Source organism: Spermophilus citellus (genome assembly GCF_964194105.1).
Source record: "Spermophilus citellus genome assembly, chromosome: 3".
NCBI lineage: Eukaryota > Metazoa > Chordata > Mammalia > Rodentia > Sciuridae > Spermophilus > Spermophilus citellus.
Window position 1 is genome coordinate 13,564,591 of NC_138184.1, and position 22,293 is coordinate 13,586,883.

The 22,293-nt window shown below is 43.4% G+C and overlaps 1 protein-coding gene and 1 pseudogene across 2 annotated transcripts in view; one reads left to right on the top strand and one right to left on the bottom strand.

Annotated features, from left to right (window-relative positions):
• Positions 1-9,893, top strand: part of LOC308643290 (adhesion G protein-coupled receptor E2-like) — a 58,894-nt pseudogene extending 49,001 nt beyond the window's left edge. The window contains exons 12-18 of the transcript in view: positions 408-605; positions 1,831-2,066; positions 2,299-2,365; positions 2,941-3,032; positions 3,815-3,983; positions 4,067-4,389; positions 9,850-9,893. The product of the transcript in view is annotated as an adhesion G protein-coupled receptor E2-like (transcript). The remainder of the gene's footprint in view (positions 1-407; positions 606-1,830; positions 2,067-2,298; positions 2,366-2,940; positions 3,033-3,814; positions 3,984-4,066; positions 4,390-9,849) is intronic.
• Positions 1-22,293, bottom strand: part of LOC308644065 (olfactory receptor 7A10-like) — a gene marked incomplete at its 3' end in the record, with an annotated part of 107,564 nt that overhangs the window by 66,482 nt on the left and 18,789 nt on the right. The window lies entirely within an intron of this gene.

Sequence of the window (22,293 nt, forward strand, 5' to 3'; positions counted from 1 at the left end):
AGAGCTGGACTGAGGCCAGTGTGTCTGGGATGGGAGGTTAACGCCTGGACCCTGAGGTTCAGGTTGTGCCCTGTGGCCTCATGGGACAGGGACAGAGGGACCCTCAGCATGGGCTTCACACTCACTCACTCACATATCAACATACGCCTTACTGTGCCACAAAGTCAGGAAACCCAGTCTCCTCCTTGAGTTAGGACTCTACACATCTGGGTCTTCTAGCCGCTTGCCTGCTCCATTCAGAAAACCTTACAGTCCAACCTTCTGAACCTGGAGCCTCTCCCCCATCAGCTTCACACCTCGACCCGGTCCCTCCATTCCTGAATCTGCTGCACCAAATGACAGATAGTGGAGGGGTTCCTACCCCAGAGCAGGGCACGTGGCTGTGAAGGCTCCTCCCTCTGCCCCAGGTCGACGACCCCATGCTGAGCCTCATCACCTGCGTGGGGCTGGGCGTGTCGCTGCTGTGCCTGGTCCTGGCGGCCCTCACCTTCCTCCTGTGCAGAGCCATCCAGAACACCAGCACCTCCCTGCACCTGCAGCTCTCGCTCTGCCTCCTGCTGGCCCACCTGCTCTTCCTCACGGCCATCAACAGAACCCAGCCCAAGGTACCCAGGTGTCCCCGCCCCGCCCACCCAGGGGTGCTGAACTCAGGAGCCAGGCTGCCCAGCTCCTAATCAAACAGCCTGGGCCCCGGGGAAGTCCAGAGGAGGTCAATGCCCATTTCACATTGACGGGTTCAACGAGAAAAGGAACCCTCTTGACGACTCCATCACCTACATCTCTTGTTGCTTAGCAACAGGGCTTGCATCCTGGGGGAGTTCCTTCATTAGGGGACCGGGTAGGGAGAACTGACCCAAACTCTAGATGGCATCCATCAATCACCAGACATGGCCTCCTAATTCAATCAGGAGACACAAAGGAGGCAACTGGGCTAGTGTCTCGCGGCACCCCGTTTTACAGCAGACATTTTTTTACCAGGAGAAAAAGGAGGTTCTACTGAATTTCTACTTTTGTTTATCAAGTCCATTGTTTTCAGAATTTCTATTTGGTTCATTTTTAGAATCTGGCTTTAGTGAAATTTTCTTCGACTTCCTGTATCTTCTCCAAATTCATTCCTTACATATTCTTTTAGCTCTTTCAACATTTTAACTAGGAGCTTTCTAAATTCTTCTCCAACATTTCCTCTGCTGTCGTGCCTACAGAGTCAGTTGTTGGAGTGCTGGGGGCTGTGTGGTTTGCTCCCTTGCTCTTTCCTGCTGCTTGTAGGTCTGCCCACCTTCTGGGTTGATTATCTTCTCTGCTTTGATGCACAGAATTACTTAGTGAGCTTCTGTCTCTTAAGAGCCCAGGGATAGGTGAATATCCAGCTACTGATACTGTCATTCAATGTGCATCCTCAGCTGTTCCCAGGATCAGCACCATTTGGAGAGAAGATACTAAACCCTGTGAACTACAGTCACTTCTAAAATAATGTGAAAAGCATAGTGTAGTAAGTGCATAAGCCATCACTTGCCATTTGTAATATTAGGTTCTGTGGGTCATTGTGTGGCCCTGCTTTTCTGTAACCGGCAGCACAGTGGGTGTGTTCACAAGAACATCCCCACTACTGCATGAGGAACGCCACAGGGCAGCGCTGGGAGGCTGTGACGTCACTGGGCAGCAGGACCTCTCCAGCTCTGCTGTGATCTATGGGAGCACACACACAGCCCATGGCTGAAGCACCACAGTGCAGCGCCTGGTGCACAGCAGAATCCCCCTCCACAGGGCACAGGGGGCGTCCAGGGCCACGCCCAGACACTGATTGTGCCCTGGGGTCTCTCTCCTCCCCAGGTGCTGTGTGCAGTCACTGCGGGCGCCCTGCACTACCTCTACCTGGCCTCCTTCACCTGGATGCTGCTGGAGGGGCTGTTCCTCTTCCTCACGGCGCGGAACCTGACTGTGCTAAGTTCCTCCAGCAGAAACAGGCTCATGAGGAGGCTCATGTTCCCTGTGGGCTATGGGGTCCCAGCTGCCATTGTGGCTTTGTCTGCAGTAGCCAGACCTCACCTGTATGGCACCCCTGCTCGGTAAATGCGGACCCCACTTGTCCTTCTCCTCTCAAGCATGTCCACGGTCATCACTTGAACCAAAGTAGCCTTTTGAGTATTTCAGAGCTTAAGCATTAGAGTGTACTGTGACATATCACACATCCGGGGAGTCTGGTTTCCCGTTCTTGTGGTTGTTCATGGTGTGGAGTGACTCTGATCATGGATTCCTACATGAACACAGCAAAGTGATGTTGTTCTCTCTCTTGCTCAGCTGCTGGCTCCGTCCAGAACAGGGGTTTGTGTGGGGCTTCCTTGGACCTGCCTGTGCCATCTCTTCTGTGAGTAATATCATCAGAGTTCCTTGCTATCCATCTGAGGGTTACTACAAGAGCAGGATTATAAGGATGGTAACAGAACAGGATTATCCCTGGATTGTTATGGGTTGCATTGGGTTTTCCAAGACTTCTACATCTACAAATTCTAACACTATTGTCAAATACTAAAACCCACTCTGGTGTAGAATTGATGCTGCAAGGATTAGAATGGAGAGATAACAGATTTAAATTTTTATTCAATAAAACTTTGCTGTGGGGGATGGGAGTGTAGCCCTAGGGCAGAGAGCTTGCCTGGCATGCACTAGGGTCTGGGTTCCCATCCCAGAAATGCAAAAGAGAAAAGAAGATATTCATAAACTTCTGTGGTATCTTTTGGGGGGTTCTTTTTAGTTATACATAACAGTAGAATCCATTCTGATACAATTACACAAGCATGGAATATACCTTATCTAGTTAGGAGCCCATTCTTGTGAATGTACATGATGGTGGGATTCACTGTGATGTGGTCATATATGTACACAGGAAAATTATGTCAGATTCATGCTGCTGTCTTTCCTTTGCTTCTTCATTTCTTGAAGGTCAATATGGTTTTCTTCCTGATGACCCTCTGTATTGTGAAGAGCAAGCTGTCCTCCATCAACAGAGATGTGTCCACCCTCCAGAACACAAGGTGAGATGGACCAGGGGACATAGATGACAATGATGCTCAAGAGCAGAGCCATGTGCCTGAACAGCCCCTCATGTCCCTCCTCTGGGGCTTCTGAGTGGCCCACAATTAACAAATGTGGCTCTGCTTCTATGGCTACCATCTCAGACTCAGGGCTCTGCTGCTTACTCCAGTCCTCCAAGGGGCAGGGTTGTTCCTTCACTCAGCATCTTGTATAAAATTCATGCTCTTTCTTCTGGGTTCCTCTGATAAACCTTTCAAATTTTTGCATATCATCATTTAGTTGTATTAGATACTTGAACAGAGCATACGATTAGTGAAATCAGAAATTTTGCCATGTGTTTGTTTTCTGAGATACGGAATTATTATGTTTCCCAGGCTGGCCTCCAATTCCTGGGTTCAACCAATCCTCTTGCCTCAGCCTCCTGAGTAGCTGGGGCAACAGGTGTTTACCCCTGCCCCCAGCTTCTCTTTGTAATTTTTTATGTCCAAGCCCTCGCACGGGGCATCCTCAGTAATGCTGGATTAATGAAATTAAGGATCTTCATGGAACATCATAAAACTCTTTGAAGTAAGCTTATGAATATTCACTGTCCTGGGTCCAAGTCAAAAAGCTATCCTGGACCCAAAATGGCATTCTACTGTGGGGTATCACTGAGAGTAAAGATCAGAGTTCAGTCCAAGAAATCGCTTACAGGGGAGAGTAGGTGCATCCAAGGGTGGAGAGGGGAATAGCCTGATTTTGTTGTGGGTGCATTATAAGCCTCCATTCTCCCCCAACCTAGGATGCTGACATTTAAAGCAATTGCTCATCTCTTTATCTTGGGCTGCACCTGGTGTCTGGGTGTCCTGCAGGTGGGCCCCCTGGCCCCCGTCATGGCCTACCTCTTCACCATCGTCAACAGCCTGCAGGGCGTCTTCATCTTCCTGGTGTACTGCCTCCTCAGCCAACAGGTACCCCTGCCCAGCTCCCACCCATGCCTCCCCACCCGCACCCCTCTCTGTGAGCTGATCCAGAGTGTGAATTGCCTCTGCAGGTCCAGGAGCAGTACAGGACATGGCTCAAGAGGATCAGGAAATGGACAACTGAATCTGAGTCCTACACTCTGTCTAGCAAGCCTGTGTCCAACACCTCCAGACCCAGCACGGTAGGGTCACTCCCTGATCCCAGGGCTCATGTTCCTGGTATAGGCAGGATTTCTCTCCTCCTGTCCACAGACCATGCTTCCCCTGCCTCATGGACTCCACCATCATGCCTGCCTGTGTGCTGACCTTACATGATTCTCTATCCCTCCCACCCACCTCCTTCCCACTTATTATCATTTGTCCCCACCCTTAGCTGAATCTCCTAAAGACCCTGGTGATGACCTTAGGTTCACCTGGACAATCCAGGACAATTTTCTCATCTCAAGATGCTTAATATGCTTGATCCCACTGATATGTGAAATGCAAACATTGATCTCATAGAAAAAAAGAGTAGAACAGTGGTTCCCAGAGGCTGGGGAGGAGGGGGTGGGAAAAGCTTGATCAGTGGGTACTAAGGTACAGTCAGGAGAAAGAAGCTCTGTGGTAGGTCGCTCAGGAAGGTCACTAGAACACAAAGTGTGCTGGGCCTTTCCAACAGCTCTGAGGGGCTGGGGGCCTCTCAGTGGCTGGGCCCTTGCCTGGCATGTGCAAGGCCCCAGGCTCCATCCCAACACCACATCTCCTTAAAAGCCAGAAGAAAAGATTTTGAGATTTTACCACAAATAATGAATGCATGTTGGAGGAGATAGTTATGTTTCACCTGATGTAAACCCTCACACTGTAGACAGGCAGGAAACATCACATACCATTAATATGTGCAATCTAAATAGATTTAATGTAAAATTAGATTTTTTAATCTTTAACATACTCCTTCTTGAGAAGTTCCTTTTTCAGGCATGGTAACACTCACAGGCTATGGGGTTAGGGTGTGGACGTCTGTGGGTCATTATTTTATCTACCACATCAATTACAATAGGTTGGGTTTCTCTCATGGAGCCGTCAAAATCTGCCTCATGTTGTAGATGATTGAATGGATTCACCACCCCATCTCTCCACCACAGCCCCTAGGAATGATATACACATTGAGGAAGAGAAACACCACTTTTTGTCTAGAAAATAGGAAGCCATCAGATGGGGAAATTCAGGTGTTTCTACCATCCTGGGCACTGGACCGCTGTGTTGGTTCCCTGATGTCATTTTATCTTCCAGTGTCTCCTTAAACTGGGCATCTCCAGGGTTTAAGTTGTTGGAGTATCTTCCTCTCATTTTGGAATCCCTCCCTTGGCTCATTTAATAAAAACAAAACATTTGTCTTGTAATCAGTTCTGAATAATTTTCTGAAGCACAGCATTCATAAGGCTCCAGTGACGTTGCCCATCTAAAACAGTAGAAGTGTGCCGAGCTTCCACAGACGCAGGAATGAAAAACTCCCTGGGGACGGGGAAGATATGGAAAGAGAGAATTCATCACTCCTTCCTTTAATAGTACATGATGGGCAATAGATAACAATTGCAGCCTTTCCTTAAAGTTCTTCCTGTTCTCAAAAAAACACACACCCTGAAGTGGAGTTCAGATACATCTTTTTTTTTTTTTTTTTTGGAAGAGAGGTACCAGGGATTGAAATCAGGGGATTCCACCACTGACCCACATCCCACCCCACACTGTATTTTATTTAGAGACAGGGTCTCACTGAGTTGCTTAGCAACTCACTGTTGCTGAGAATAGCTTTGAGCTCATGATCCTCCTGCCTCAGCCTCTCAAGCTGCTGGGATTACAGGCATGTGCCACCATACCTGTTTCAGATCCATCTTTTGAAAGATACATTTTTGTGTGTTTTTGCAGCACATTTACCTGCTCTTATCTTCTGTAACTTAAGGGTTAGGAGTTGTAGGAAGATGAGACTTCTGAGAAAGACCAAAATCAACAAAATTAAATCCAATGTAGCCTGTTGGTCAAGCCCTAAGAAATCAATCAGGCAAGACAATTTTATGAATGAAATTTTCCTTTGAAATGTGTGTGTGTTTGTGTGTGTGTGTGTGTGTGTGTGAGAGAGAGAGAGAGAGAGAGAGAGAGAATCCCATAAACATATATGATTATTATTTTCTGACTAAACATTTCAAAAACTAGGGAGCAGGATGGTGGCTAAGATCTGCCAGTGGTCATCCCTCAGGCACAATAGGTTTAACAGATATAATTTAAAAGTTCCCTGTGTATATTTGAGGTGTGCCATGTGAATATAGGATACATACAGAAAATAAAATGGTAACTGTAATAAGGCAAATTAACTTATCCACCATCTCATATTCCTTTTTTTAAACCAAGCAGCTAAAATCTATTTATATAACAAATTTCTTCTTTCCTTTTTTTAAATGTAACTTGTAAGTTATTTTTCTACAATCTCATAAGTCATTTTTAAATAATTATCATTCCAGACTGATTAGAAAGACTGTCTGAGCTACGGCCTCCTTCCCCGTGGAAAATCTGAACTGACACTGGGTCACTTTTTAGCCATTAGGATAGGACAAAGACTCTGTGCTGTGTGTTTCAAGAAATCCATGGTGTTGGCCATCTGAAGGGATTCTTGGAGGACATGATTGACATTCAACTCCTGCAGAACCTGAAGTCTGTCCATGCCCGACATGGTGCTGAGCAAACTCAACATCCAGATGCCCTCTGCAGCCCAATTCCTAAGTTTATTTTTAAACGTTCTTCTACTGCCCCCCTTCCTAGGAGGCCTCTTCCACATGAACAAATTCTAGAAGCAAGAAAACTAGACTCCCAGGATGCTCACATCAACAATATTTAAAAGGACTTGGATTTTTGTGCTTTAAACATTTAACAAAAAATAAAGAAGAAAAGAAAACATAAAAGGTTTGTATGGAAATATTGTTGTGTCTGCAAGGAAGATGTGGGATTTGGACTTTTCAGGATGTGGAAAGCTCCCAAGAATGCCGTATTCCACTTAAATCTTTCATAGTGGTGAAGTCATGGCCAAATTGCCAAGAAAATAGATCCCCAGATAATGTCATGACAGATGTGTTAGTGAAATCAGGAGGAGGAGATAAGACTGAGCAGACAGGGAGATGGGCCTGGGTCACTTCCTGGGCAGTGAGTAGAAACAGCACCTGCAGATATTTGCTAAGAAATCACAAAAAGACTAATTTTAAGTCAGGACCTATGTGACCCTGGTCCTTGCTTCTCCACAGAAGAAAAAATGCCTGATGCACATTTTGACTGGACTGAAGGCTGCATGGACATTGTGTGCCATGCCAGGAGTGGGCAGGGGGTTGACTTCCTTAAACCTCTAGATCTATATAAACCCCTAGACAATAGCCACACTTCAGTGTCCCTCTCTGGGACCCCCCCCCCTTGGGGAGTTCTGCTTTCTATTACTATAATAAATCCTGTTACTTTGCTCTCATTCTTGTGTCCATAGAAGTTTATTTTTTAAATTTATGAGAGAAAGAACCCAACCCCATGCTCTGTGCTACATTAGTAATAATCTTGTTTTCATTCCAAAAGTAATTTAAATCAGAATTTTTGGCTCAAATAAAAGCCATTAAATATTTTCATTTTATTTTCTAAATAAAATGCAGATACATATTTTTCCATAAGTGGAAAGTTTGTTTATCTCTGGGTCATGAGTTTTAGAAAGAAGTTCTCCTTTTGACATTTTTTAAGCCTTTAGGCAATGGGATAGATCACTTTTGCAATAGGAAATAGCCAAAGTGTCTCAAGGATCATCATGCCTCTGTTCACCACAGCATCACAAAGCAGTGGGTAAGAAAGAGGTTAGGAATTACACAGGCAGGTTAGGCATAAATACAATGATAGAGTTGTTTCTTTGGAACTCTTTAATTATACTGTTACAGTAATCAGTGAAATAGACATAAAACATAGAAATCTTACATCTCCCGCCAAACCCAAGTCTGTTTACTCCCTGCTTGAAAAGGGCCCAATGAATCAAGGGCAGTTTTGGGGTTGAGGAAAAATCATTTATTTGCTAAGTCAACAAAACTGAGCTGATGGTGGGCTAGCAACCTGAAAGACTGTCTTAACTCACCAGACGCTTGAGCTCCTTTCAATTTTCAGGCAAGGGGGAAAGAAGGGGAGTTAGGCTAGGAAGTGACAGGTGACCAGACTTCTAGACATCTCTCCAATGGCCCCACGCTGGCCACCTGTTGATCATGGAGCTCCTGTAAATCCTGAAAATGTCTTAGTTACGCTTATCTTGGTATCATCAGCCTTGAAGGGGGAAGAAAGAGATTAGGGAGGTTTCAGATAAATCAGATTTGTGCTGCTAGTTTAGGGAAAACATTCGTCAAAAGATGGACTCACCTACATGCAGAGTGGAGCAGAAACAGTCTCATCAGTGGTCGGGACAGCAAAGGGGGTGGACACGATATGGAGGCAAAGGCGCTGAGGCAGTTCACACCTGCACAGACCCAGGAGAAGTGCTGTTGACAGAAGAGCTCAAGCCCCTAAAAGGCAGCACCAGCCACTGTTACCAGGCAACGTGGATCAACCTCACTGACATAGTATTGAGGTGTGCCACGTGAATATGGAATAGATACAGTGGAAAAAACAACTGAAGAGGGCTCTGTATGCTTCAATTTCCATGAACAGGAAGTGAAAACTTATGGTGGTAGAAGTCAGAGCAGTGGTGACCTCTGGGGACAGGGCTTACAGACTGGGGTGGTCTCCAAGGGAGACTTCTGCAGTGATGAAGTATTTACGTTTTGATGGGGTAGTAGTCAGTGTAGACACACATAAAACTCATCAAGGTTCACACTAAGATTTATGAACTTTGGTGTAAATCATCCCTCAAATAGCAGTATTTTAAAACATAAAAGAACACAGTGAGAAGACACACAAATGGACACCATGCTGAGTCAGAGCACCATGAGAAAGTCACTCCCTGTCCCTTACCCGGTGGCCTCGAGTACTCCCTCAACTTGCTGAGCCCCAGCTTCCACGTTTGATGGGGGTGAACACAGGACCCACCTCAAGGCATCGCTGAGGAGACCAAGAGCTGCAGCGCCTCCAGCAGAGGCTGCAGTCTATTAACAGCAAGCTCTATGGGCGAGTGGCTATCGTAGGGTGCAGGGCTGAATGGCCACCCTTAGGGGAAAATGGCCAGTTTATAAAAGTAAGGGTTCACTGGAAATGCACAAAATGTGAAAAGCTTTCTTTAATTCCATTGCTTCAAGATATACACATACACTTAAAAACTGATGGAATTATTCAGTTCTCCATCACCATCGTGGGGAGTATACCATACCTCTCTCAGTAAATGTCCAATCAGAAATCAATATTTATAAGTGTGTTTACGCAAATAATATGCTTGATCCAGTGGGCTAATGTAGAACTTAATACATTGATTTCAACCACCATGAAGTGTTTATATAAACAGACATGATGAATGTGTCAGTTAGGGATTTGTGGTGAAATAAACATACACACCCACATTCACTCCTATTCTTTCCTCAAAAGCAATGTCTTATGTTAGTAAGAAATGCATTCTTTTCATGTAACAAGAAATAAACAGGCCAGGGCTGGTTTCACCTGCTGGACACGAAAACATGAGACACATGCTAACAAATACTCTGAGAACAACCCAAATGTCTACACTTCCACAAACCCTCAGCTAAGAGATGAGGGGCCACTGCAGGAGTGAGACGCTGACAAAGGCAAGCCACCTTTCCTGATGTTCTCTCTTCCACCGTGGGTCCTTTTGTGTACAGCAAGTGAGGAGCTGTGCCTGAAGGCTTTCTCACACTGATTGCATTGATAGGGTCTCCCCGAGGTGTGGGTTCCCTCGTGCACAATGAGGTGTGAAGACTGGCCGAAGGCTCGCCCACACTCCTGGCATGCATAGGGCTTCTTGCCGCTATGAGTCCTCGCATGTTTCCTGAGGGATGAGGGATGACTTAAGGCTCGTCCACACTCCTGGCACTGGTAGGGCTTCTCTCCAGTGTGAGTCCGCATGTGACTCTTAAGGGTGGACAGATGACTCTAGACCTGACAGCAGGTCGCACACTCATACAGCGACTCCCACATGTGGATCCTCTTGTGCACGTTCAGGTGTGTGCTGGTCCGAAAGGGCTTCCCACACTGAGTGCACTCATAGGGTTTCTCTCTGGTGTGAGTCCACAGGTGCGTCTTCAAAGCTTTCCCACACTGGCTGCACACAAAGGGCTTCTCTCCAGTGTGAGTTCTCACGTGGCTCCAGAGAGATGAGGGCTGGTTGAAGGCCTTCCCACAGTCCTTGCATGCATAGGGCTTCTCTCCTGTGTGGTTTCTCTGGTGCAGAATCAGGTTGAAGTTCCTGGTGAAGGTTTTCCCACACTGACTGCATTCAAAGGGCTTCTCTCCAGTGTGAGTTCTCAGGTGTCTCTGCAGATTCGAGGAATACTTGAAGGCCTGTCCACATTCTTGGCACTGGAAGAATTTCTCTGCAGTATGAGTCTTCTCGTGCCTGAGAAGGTCAGAGCTGTAGTGGAAGGACTTTTCACACTGGTCACATGCATAAGTCTTATCCATGCTGCGGAGTTTTTCAGGTGTGATTAGGTGAGTGTTTTGGAAGAAGGACTTCCAGATCTCTTGACATTCATGGGGGTCCTCTCCAGCAGAAATTGCCTGAAATATTGTTTCAATAGTACTAAATGGTTTCCCTGGCTCATTATAATCATAGAGATCTTCTCCAGGCTGTGGTTGCTCCTGTCGGTTAAGACAAAGCTTTATCACACTCAGAGATCCTGTTCCCCATGGAAGCTGAATTCAGGAGAAAGTCAGTCCTACATCTACTCAGAGTTCCCTCAAGAGGCACAGGGTGGACACTCTCCACCAGCTCTCTTTTCATTACTTTCCTGGGGCTTCTTAGATCAGACGTTTTCTGAATTGTTTAAGCAAAATTAAGTTTTGAACAAACAATACCTGCATGCAATCTGTGAAAATGATTACAAAAGGACACTCTGAAGATTCAAGGGTTTCTTTCCAGTGCTGGGTATGGAACCCAGGGTCTCTCAAATGCTAAGTCCATGTGCTATCATTTACACCCTGGCACCAAGACACAAGTCTTAATCTACATTTAAAGTTTTCTCCAACTTATGACATTCACTGACTTAACAAAAAAATGATTCATCCTGGAAAAGCAACCTTTGCCACTAATCTCTCTCTCTCTCAGCTCTTAGGCAGCTTTTCTACCCTACGGCAACCACAGACTTGTCCTACTATAGAGATCCAAGAGTAACCCCTTGTGAATCTTCTCTGTTTTCTGTCAATGGAAAAATCACCACAGAAATATCTTGGCTAGGAATTGATCCTTGGGGTTGAAGTGGAGGTTCTGAAATGAATTAGGGAGTAAAAGAATTAAAAATAGAGAAAGAAACTCTGGGATCAAGATGACCAAAAAGCATAACGAGGCTAGTGTGGATTTTTTAATACTGATCCCAAACATAGGAAGTCTATTGCAAAGAAGAAGAATGTATCAGAGAGCCAAGAAAAATTACTGAAGTCATTTGACTATGTGCAGAGTAATGTAATCACAGAACAAGGAATAAGAATCATAGACAATTTGCTGAGAAAAGATTCCATGAAGATTGGGACTGACATTGAAGGGAAATATTAGCAAGAATGTACAGTGGGAGGTATGGATAAAATACATGCATAAAAATAGTAAATATGAAGAGGAGGAAGGACAAATATTTCTATCAAATCAGAGGAAAGTATTAAAGTTAAAAAGGAAAGGTTGATTTTCTAAAGGAGCTCAGTCTAACATCCCTCTCATTCAAGGCACTGAGAATGTCCCCTGTTGACAATTTCCAACTCTCATGCCCCTTTTGCCTCCCAGAGCTGGTGCTCACCAGGTCTGCCTGAACTCACCTAAACAGGTCTCTGGGAAGACTCCTCTCTCATGGCTCCACAGATCCTCTCTTTGCTCCCAGGGGGACAACGTACTGGGTTTGCCTAGTTCATCTCCTGCTTGTGGGAAAGAAGATGCTCAGTGTGGGATGACCATGCCCTACCATGACCCAGATGTAGATTGACATCCCAAAGTCCTTGAGGTTCTAGAAATTCATGCCTGAATCCTGAGGGACACAGCTAAGGTCTTTCATTAATGAACAGAATCCCAGCCTCCTCACTGGGACATAAAGGACAGGGGGATCCCTGGTCCCAAAACCAGGGCTAGGCTCAGAGACATACTTGAGAATCCTGGAAGCTTTTAATCATGGAGAGACAAAGCAGAGGACAAATATTCACCTCCATGGGGAGGCCACTGGAAACATCATGAGGACGTCTGGCTGGTCTGTCTGCCTCTGGATCTCTCAGAATTCTGTTCAATTTGTTGAACCCCCTTGCTTGGAAGCAATTCTACGGACTGTGGATGCATTCTCCTTGCATTTTTTGAATTTCCTAACTTACTACTTTCTTATATTTTTCTCTAGTAATTGCAGATAGACTTCTTTACCTTTGGGAAAATACAAAGGTGAACAGAGCAGATGAAGTCTCTGCTCACCTGTATCTGGGTTTATCGGGTCATAGACTGACAACAGAGAGATAAATGTGTTATAACACAATGCCCCCAGCCATGGGAAGGGAGCAAAGGGACAGGAGGGTCATGACATGTGCATGGGTTTGTGGAGAACGGCTGGGGAGTCCTCTGCTCGTTGGCTGAAAGCCAGAACCAGGGTCAGAGGGCACCTGTGGGATTTGTTAAAAACAAATTAACATCCAAACCTGAAGAATAACAAAGAAAAGATGCCACATGAGAGAAGTGAGGAAGAGGACTCCTCAGCCACCAGGTCAAAACCAACTGGTCAAGGAGACCTGGAAGAGGCACAGGAAAACCAAGAGGTCCTCTTTCATATAAAACCATGACAAGATTCTGTTGTACTTTAATGGAACAATTTCTGAATTGTGAATTTATTCCCCTTTATCCTTTTATCTTTGTATCATTTCTATATCACTTTGAAACCATAAAAACATCTCTATTTTTGACTTTGGATGTGTTTATTTCTGCTCCTTTCTTATTTTGCTGGGCACCCAGGAGACAGACCGGGCTGGAATGCTGCTGGAACCAAGGGAGCGTTTTCCTCCTGTTGGTCTCTCAGGGACCCTGAGCTGATTACCTCACCCCTCCCACCCCTTGTCCATTTCATCCCACTACTTTCCTATATATTGACATCTTTCTCCATATGTGTGTTTCTTTAAACACAGGGTGTAATCTAGCAAAATTTAACAGTATTTTCCCTGTGTTTATTTGTCCAGCGGAGGCTTACAAAATGAACATTCTGGCTGCTATTTCTACATTAGGAGAAAGATAATTTGATCTCTCCAGCTTGCATTGTATACACTAGGAGTCTAACAGTGTGGTGTGAAGGTCAGAGGCCACAGGGGTGACAGTGTGATGTGTGTGCATGTGTGCCAACCTCAAGGCAGGGCACTGGGACTCAGATAGGCCAGGGTGATGGTCATAGAACATAGATCAAGTGGACACTGGCTGAGAAGCACTTGTTTGAACTTAACAATAGCAACATATTCTTGCAACATTGATATAATAGTGAATTAATGAAAACAAATATGAAAGGCCTAGAAAGTATGAGTAGCACAATACCATTATGAAATACTGTGCATCCTTTGAAGTACTTCAACTGCATGGAGTTAGTTGACTGCAGAAAGTCCACAGGAATTATGGAGTGAGAAAGTAAGCGGGGAAAAACTAGAAAAGAATACTGCGCCAATGCAGAGAACATTTATGATGTGCATAGGATTGTACTCATGTGTTTGCATAAAAGTGTAAGAGCATGTGTGTATGCATAATATAGAAAGAAAAGCTTTAAAATAGCCTGAGATTTTATATAACAGAGAATGACAGCATAGATTGAATTAGTACAAGTATAGTGCTTTTTTCTTTAAGGCATGAGATTATGGGTTTTATTTCTATCTTAAAAGTTTATTTAATACCCAGACATCAATTTATTCATTATATTTTGGTTTTTGTTTTCTTTGGCAGGGCTGGGTCTCAAGCCCAAGGCCTTCTGTATGCTAGGAAAGTCTCTACTGTTGAACTACAACTTTAGCCCGAATTGATACACAAAACCTGTACATGTTAACTGGGTACAGTGTGAGAAATCAGTATACGTATTCAAAATGAAATGTTCAAATCAAAATAATCAGCATTTCCTTCTCCTTCAATATTTTTCAATTTTCAGTGTTGGGAAACTTCTAATTCTTTATAAGAATATATAATTAAAAGATGGTCTACTGTTTTGAAGTAATTTTATGTTTTGCCCATAAATATAAAATTATGGCTATAAAAATACAGAATAAGATGTCTGCAGTCATTATCCTGTGAACATCAGGATTTATGTCTCTTATATAAGTGTGTTTTGGTGCCCACCAACAACCTCCTCCTGACTCTCCTCCACACTTCCTCCACTCTACTGAGCACACATTCTATTTTTTACTATTTAATTTGTTGATTTTATCATTTTTATTTGTATATACTCATTGTGCATATTAATGGGATTCATGTCATTTTCCAATACAAGCAAAAAGCTCACACTGATTGAAACAAAATTGAACGAAAATCTAAAAGAAAAGTTATGAAATATTAATGATTTAATAATATCCAACTGGGTTCCTAACTCAGGAATAAATTGTCAAAAACTCATAAATATTAAAATATGAACAAAATCCTCTACAATGCACAGTGGTAACAATGTTGAAAGTCTGAATTGGTTTTATACACACAATGTAGATAGGACGAGCTTTCATCAAATGGGAAGGAAGCTCGATGCCTTCCCAGGGAGGGCTGAAGACAACGCCTCTCTGAGAAATGTACCTGATCACAAAAAGCTAAGGGTCACAATAAGCAACAACAGATATGTGAAAACAAGTTGGAAATACACATAAAACACGACCCACCAGCACCAGAGATGCACAACAACTGTAAAGCAAGAACTCACAAGTAAAGAATACCAATTGCTGGGCTTTTTCAGACATAAAGTGGGAACATAATCCAACTGAAAGACTGGACTACGCAAAGTTCGTAAATTTTCACACATTCCCCACAAATATCTCTATACACACCTGAAACAAATAAACTAAAAGGCAAACAGGGAGTTGGGGGTGGGGCACTCCAATACTTTATAAGAATGCATAAGAAAATTGGAAAAATGCACCTGCATCTCCAGGGAGACAGTTTGCAATACAGAGTAACTGGCTACCAACACACAAAAATATGCTGCCTCACAGATATTGCAAAGTAAGGCTTTTCGGCATATCTATACTCAGCTGTGACATAATGCTTTTCCATGTGAATATCAAAGGGAGAGACAATACTATCAGAAGTGTGTCCATGAACTTCTGTTGCAAGATAATGCTTGCAAGATCCTTAATATGGATCCTTGCCAACAATACACAAACATAATCAAATATTTCTCATTGGAAGCAAACACATTTTTAAAAATCCCTTATCTAACTTCTTGATCCTGCACAGTTGAAGCCTGTTCCTCTACTCCCTTCACTGCAAAGATTTTGGGGTCTCTCTTCTTTCTCTGGAAGCTCTGGATGCCTCCCTCTCATCCTCTCTTCAGCCTCTTTTAGCACCACTTCATGGTCAGCAGAGAACCCTGTGTTAGTGCAACATTCACTTCTCTACTAAGTGTTATGAATCAAAGCAGCCTGTGAATAAATCACCCATCAGGACAGCAAGCAGCCACAGCCAGCCCTGCTCTGGGCTAGCTCAGCCTGGCTCTCCCCTGACCTCAGCTAAAGAGTCTTGGGTTTGGTTCTCTCTGCTGCTCTCCTCTAGTGTCCACTGAGCTCTCAAACCCACCTGGAGACCAGCTCTGAGAGGAAAGTCTCTCTGTGGAAGATCAAGGTCCTGTCTGGGTGGGCATGATAGTGACTGAAGCTCTGTCCCCAGAAAACACAACAGGAAGGAGCCAAGTGCTGGGTTCCTGGGCAGACTGAAGACCTCAAAGACACCTCCACGTCCTGTCCAGCACAGGGCTGTGCACTGAGGGACCACATCAGAGCAGAGAGCCACAGCTCCCTATATCTGCTCATTAGCTCATTTCCCTCTTATTCCCCCCGAGGGACACTGGCCTGGAAAGACAGGATATTCTTCCTGCTGATTCTCTGTTCCCAGGAGACCATTTATAACCCAGGGAACCTAGTTTTTATTGCTTCTCCATGGACCCACCTGCCTTCCAGAGGTCCTGCCTCCTGGCACCTCATCACTGCTTTGACTGAAAGTGTTTTCTGAGTCTCACGCTGAGGAGCTCATCTTTGTTGGGAGTTACCCCAGCTCCAAAGACAATCTTCCCCATCCCCCAAGAAGAGCTGTCCAATGGTGAGCCCTGCTGGCTCACATTATCCTTACCCACCAATGAGACTAGCCCTGCTGGCTCACATGATCCTTACCCACCAATCAGACAAACCCTGTTGGCTCACATGATCCTTACCCACCAATCAGACAAGCCCTGCTGGCTCACATGATCATTACCCACCAATCAGACTAGCCCTGCTGGCTCACATGATCCTTACCCACCAATCAGACAAGCCCTGCTGGCTCACATGATCATTACCCACCAATCAGACTAGCCCTGCTGGCTCACATGATCCTTACCCACCAATCAGACTAGCCCTGCTAGCTCACATGATCCTTACCCACCATTCAGAAAGCACCCCATGCCAACTGTCAAATCCTTCAACCATTAAACTGTCATAACTGTCAAACGACCCCCGGCTCTATAATTATGCAGGGCTGTTCCTCAATAAACGGGCATTTTCTCCATCAAGGAGCCTTGTTCGTTCTTTCACAGGTAATGCATCTGCCCTTTCAAAGGTGGAAACAAGAAAAACGAAGATGGCCTGCAAGTAGAAGAGGGATTACTAGGCACCTGGGAAGGGTGGGAGCTGGTAGAGGAATGGATGGACATGATTAGTGGACAATGTTTGCATGGGTGGAAATATCACAATGAATCCCATTAATTGAGACAATTAGTATGTGTGTAATAATAATAAAATAGATGTTTCATGTTCTCATCACATAAAAAGATGCATTGGAGAAGTGATGAATTTGTTAATTAACTAGATTGAGATTTTGTATCATGTATACATGCATCAAAACTTCACATTGTGCCCCACAAATACACATAATTGTTTCAATTAAAAATTAATAAAAAATTTAAAAGAATGATAGTAAAAAAATTTGACAGAACATTAACATGAACTGAAGCAAGATATGTGTGAAGGTATGAACATGGAAAAATTCGGTTTTATCAAATACCTCATCTGGTTCTGTCCTGTTTCCACCATTACCTCTCATTCAACAGCACCCTAGAGAGTCTGTCCTATCTTAAGTAAGTACAAAGTCTAATTATTTAACTGACTGAAAAATATTTCATGGTATGGCTTAACATTTACATGTCTGAAGGTCTATGATATCCTTCTTCATTAAACCACTATAATATAATCAATCTACAATGATTTTTACAAAGGTATTTGGGGGTTGTTTATTTAAACCTGTGGTTCTGGACTAGGTTTATTTTGGTACTCTGGGGGACACTGGGAAATGGCTGGAGATGGCCTTGACTGAGACACCAGGAGGGGTGACCTGCTAAAATCCCACCAGGCAGAGGACAGCACAGCAATGAGGCCTGGGAAGTCAATGGTCCCTTGACTCAGAAAGCTGGGTTGGGATCACCTGCACTTTTGGTATTGAAAGCTACATTTAGATATTTTTCCCAGGTACCATAATCCTTCCCATTTCCAGTAAAATTAGAGCATCCCTTTTCCCACCCGTTTAAAACTTCCAACCCCATCAGTTTGATAGCTCTTCATGTTTTTGCCATGTAAATGGGTGTGCTTGAGATTTACAGTGGTGTCCTTCCAGCATTACTGGTTTTCAGTAAATATATGTCCAATCACCATTTCAGTCTATTTTGATTCTAGTCTATTATTTACAGTAAACATTCCAAAAAACATTGCAGATTGCTATTTCTTATTTGATTTTCAGGTATTTTGGCCATAAAAACTTTAAAATTTTATTCAGATAAATGTGTCTGTCTTCATTCTTCTAAGCATATTGCTTTACTTAAGATAAATCACCTACCCATAGATTTTGTATATATATTCTTCCTGGATGTTCATCTGAAATGTATTGGTTACATTTACACCAAATTCTTTAACTCCTCTGATTTTTTGGTAAGATATGCGAGCTAGAGGGCCATCTTAATTTTCCTCTAGATACACAGTGCTATGGTTTAGATAACCCAAAATTTCATTTGTGGAACAATGCAAGAAAGTATAGAGCTGAAATGATTGGCGTTATGAGATCTTCAAGCCAAATCAGTGAATTAATCCGCTGATAGGGATTAACTGAGTGGTGACTGTAGGCAGGTGGGTTGTGGCAGCAGGAGGGGGGTCCCTTTGGGGTTCATATTTTGTCCTTGTTGAGTGGAGGACTCTCTGCTTCCTGATCGTCACGTCCTAGCCAGCTTTCCTCCATCACACTCCTTTGCCTGACATTCTGCCTCACATCAAGTCCCAAACATTGGAGCTGTCCATCTTCAGGGTGACACGTATGAAACCATGAGTCCCTAAATAAACATTTCTTCCTTAAAATTTTTCTTGTCAGTACCTTTGGTCACATAGTAAAAACTAGAAAGCTGACTAAAACAGACACTTACACCAGCTTTTATTTAACTTTTCAGGCTTTTCCAACTACATTCAAATATAATCTTGTCATTTAATAAATTTACATTTATGCTGAAACATAATTCCTGAGTCATTCAACAAATAATTCTAGGAATATATTATTCTAGAATAATATATATATTTACAGATACACATACTTAAGGATGTACCAATTTAATTAAATTTTGCTATTTTATATTTTTTACTTTGTTTAATAATTCTTTCAATTTTGTTTGTTACACTTATTTTGACACTAAAGTATTCAACCTGGTCCTATCGCCTTGCATTTATTTTTATTCCAAAATTTCTTCCTTCAAAATGAACCCTATTGTGAAGTATAACAATAATATACTAACAAAACCATTAAAAAACTTCTCCCATTCTATAAACTTTTTAAAATAATGCACAAGTATTTACATATAATTGTGAAAGCATAAAGGTGAAAATAGCAGATGAAAGTCCCTGCTCATTTGTCCCTTGCATTACAATGGCACAGAATATAGCCAAATATATGTGTGTGGCATCGTGTCCTCAGGGATGTACCATATGGAGAGTGTTGTGTATGTGAAAGGTTGTACTCATCACAGTAGGAGCATAATTTTGTAGAGTATGGGGAGGGGGCCTTCCATGTTGGACTAAGTCCAGAATCAGGACCTGACGAGCCATCTGGTGTGTCAGAGAGAGGGCATCATAGAAGCAGAGCAGAACAGTGGTTACCAGAAGCTGGGAGGACATGGTGGAGAGAGAGGAGGGCCTATGGGTACAGCCTGGAGCAGTAACTTCCCATGTCGTGGTAACTGTGGTGGACAACACTTGTGGGTTTCAAAGCAGCTGGTGGAGAGGCTTTGTGACTGTTCCCACATGTAGAAAACATGGAAGTTCAAGGTGCTGTATACACACAGGACCCTGACCTGATGGTTACACAGTGTGGATGTATATTGTCATGTCACATTGTGCCCCAAGTATGAACAATCATGATGCATCAGTGGTAAACTTTAGAACAATTAAAAACAAAGACTGAGACCCAAGAAAAGAGCTGTCTGTGGAAAGACGGAGGCCCTCCTCACCTGCCATCCAGTCCTGTGAAGACCAGGGGGGAAATCAATGGGGGTGAGCACATGAAAGGCCATTCTGTCTCACAAAACAGGGCAAAGAGCATTTGTGGTTCTTGGTGTATTTCCTTTGGTGAGTTGTTGATTTACTCTCTAGGTAACAGTTTCTTCTATTTAGACGTTTGACGCATGTGCTTTTCAACACTCTGATGTTATCCTTACTCTGTTCTCTTGGTTAATGTGGTTTTGATCTCTTGTTTTGCTGGGCATCAAGGGGGTAGAATGGGACTTGGAATGCCACCAAATGGAAAATGTTCCTTCCTTACAGTCTCCTGGGGACCTCCTGAGTTTATTAGCTCAGTCTCTTCCAGATCCACATACCACCCCCCTCTGTTTATTCAGCGTATTTTTTATTGTTTCTTTTAACACAGGGCAGATAAAGGCCACAGAAAAAGGGAACTACGATGTAACCTGTGATGAAAAATTGACAGCCTGAGTCTCTGATGACCAATTCTACATTCTTTCAGGCAAGTTAATCTGATATCAGAAGCTCGAATCCATTTCTTTCTTATGGTGTGGCTGGGAGTGAGAAGAGCCTTGTTTTATCACTCGTGCTGTGTGTACAGGGCTGTGTGTGTTGGGTGGGTGTGTTTACCTTTAGCGATGAGAGCAGGTTTCAGAGGAGGGGTACCCGGGCACAGTATAAAGACTCTCGCCGGATTTGATGGTTATACCTATTATTCCTAGACTTTAAAATGGTGTAAAGCAATGTGCATTCTGAAGAAACTGTACGTTGAATTTCAAACTTAGGTTCTTTTCCAGGATGGTATTAGGCTGTATCAAACCCTCATGAGGCTGAGAACAGACAGCATGTGCCCTGCCAATTCAACATTGCAAGGGCTTGCAAGGGCTCAGAACTGCACTGAGGCTACAGGTACTGTGTTGCCCAGCCGGGATGTTCATGAGGTTAAGGCAGTCAAGGCATTTTCAATTTACAATATTTTCCACTTGTTCCAGGTTTATTAGGCCATAATATAAATTATGGAATAAAAAACTATGGAATATCTTTTGTATTCCTAACAGGGATTCATCATCCAGAGCCCAGAGCAACTTCTATCATCTAAAGTATTATGAAATTTAAATTTTTTCTTATATCTTTCTACATCATAAGATTTTAAGTTATACTGCATGTTATTCAAATGTCACCAGAAACTACAATTCTAAACACTGAATGCCACAGAAACTCTAGAGTCAAAAAATTCTAAATGTACAAGATTTTATAAACAGAATCTGAAAAGCATGACATTATTTTTCATTTTTAATTCAATCATAGTCTTCACTGGATTCAAAACCAAACAAAATATATACCCCTCCAACCAAAGGAAGGCTGAAAAAAATGGCACTTGAAAAACAGAAAGAGAATGTCACCTCCTGCAGAGAAATAAAGGTGTTGAGACAAAAAAAAATATTTTATGGATGCTTGTCTTTTTTCTGTATTGCTTGCACATTGTCTAGACAGCCCCAGGAACTGGGTTTTAACTGAATTTGGTTCTGTAAAGGCATAAAGAAATTTGTTATTGTAGAATACATGATCTCTCGGGAAAAGCTGAGAATTGGAAATCATAAATGCTGGGGTGTTTCCTAAAGGGGAGAAGATTCACATAGGAAACATAAAAATAGTTTCTTGGCTGTAACATAAATGAGACCGTTTCTGAAAGATTAGTCATACATGTCTGATTATTGTTGTTATTGTTGACAACCCTTCCCCTTTGGGCTTTTCCTCTCCATGTGCCTGATCACTGTGTGTGGAAACCTGCTCATCCTCCTGGCCATCACCTTGGACTCCCACCTGCACACACCCTTATACTTCTTCCTCAGCAACCTGTCTTTTTCTGACATCTGTATCACCTCCACCACTATCCCAAAGATGCTGGTGAACATGCAGACACAGAGAAAGGCCATAAGCTTTGAAGGCTGCATCATGCAGATGCACTTTTTCATAGTCTTTGCCAGTTTGGAAAACTTCCTCCTGGCCATGATGGCCTATGACCAGTTTGTGGCCATCTGTCACCCCCTGTACTACACAGTCGTCATGAACCCCTAGCTCTACATGTTGATGGTTGTGGTGTCCTCGGTCCTGAGTGTCCTGCATGCCCTGTTACAAAGCTTAATGGTGTTGCAACTGTCCTTCTGCACAGACTTGGAAATCCCCCACTGTTTGTGTGAACTTAATCAGGTGGTCCAACTTGCCTGTTCCAACACTTTCCCTAATGACATGATGATGTACTTTACATCTGTGCTGCTGGGCGGTGGGCCCCTTGATTGCATCCTTTACTCTTATTCTAAGATAGTTTCCTCCATAAATTCAATCTCTTCAGCTCAGGGCAAGTACAAAGCTGTCTCCACCTGTGTGTGTCACCTCTCTGTGGTCTCCTTATTTTACTTCATGAGCTTCAGTGTGTACCTTAATTCTTCTG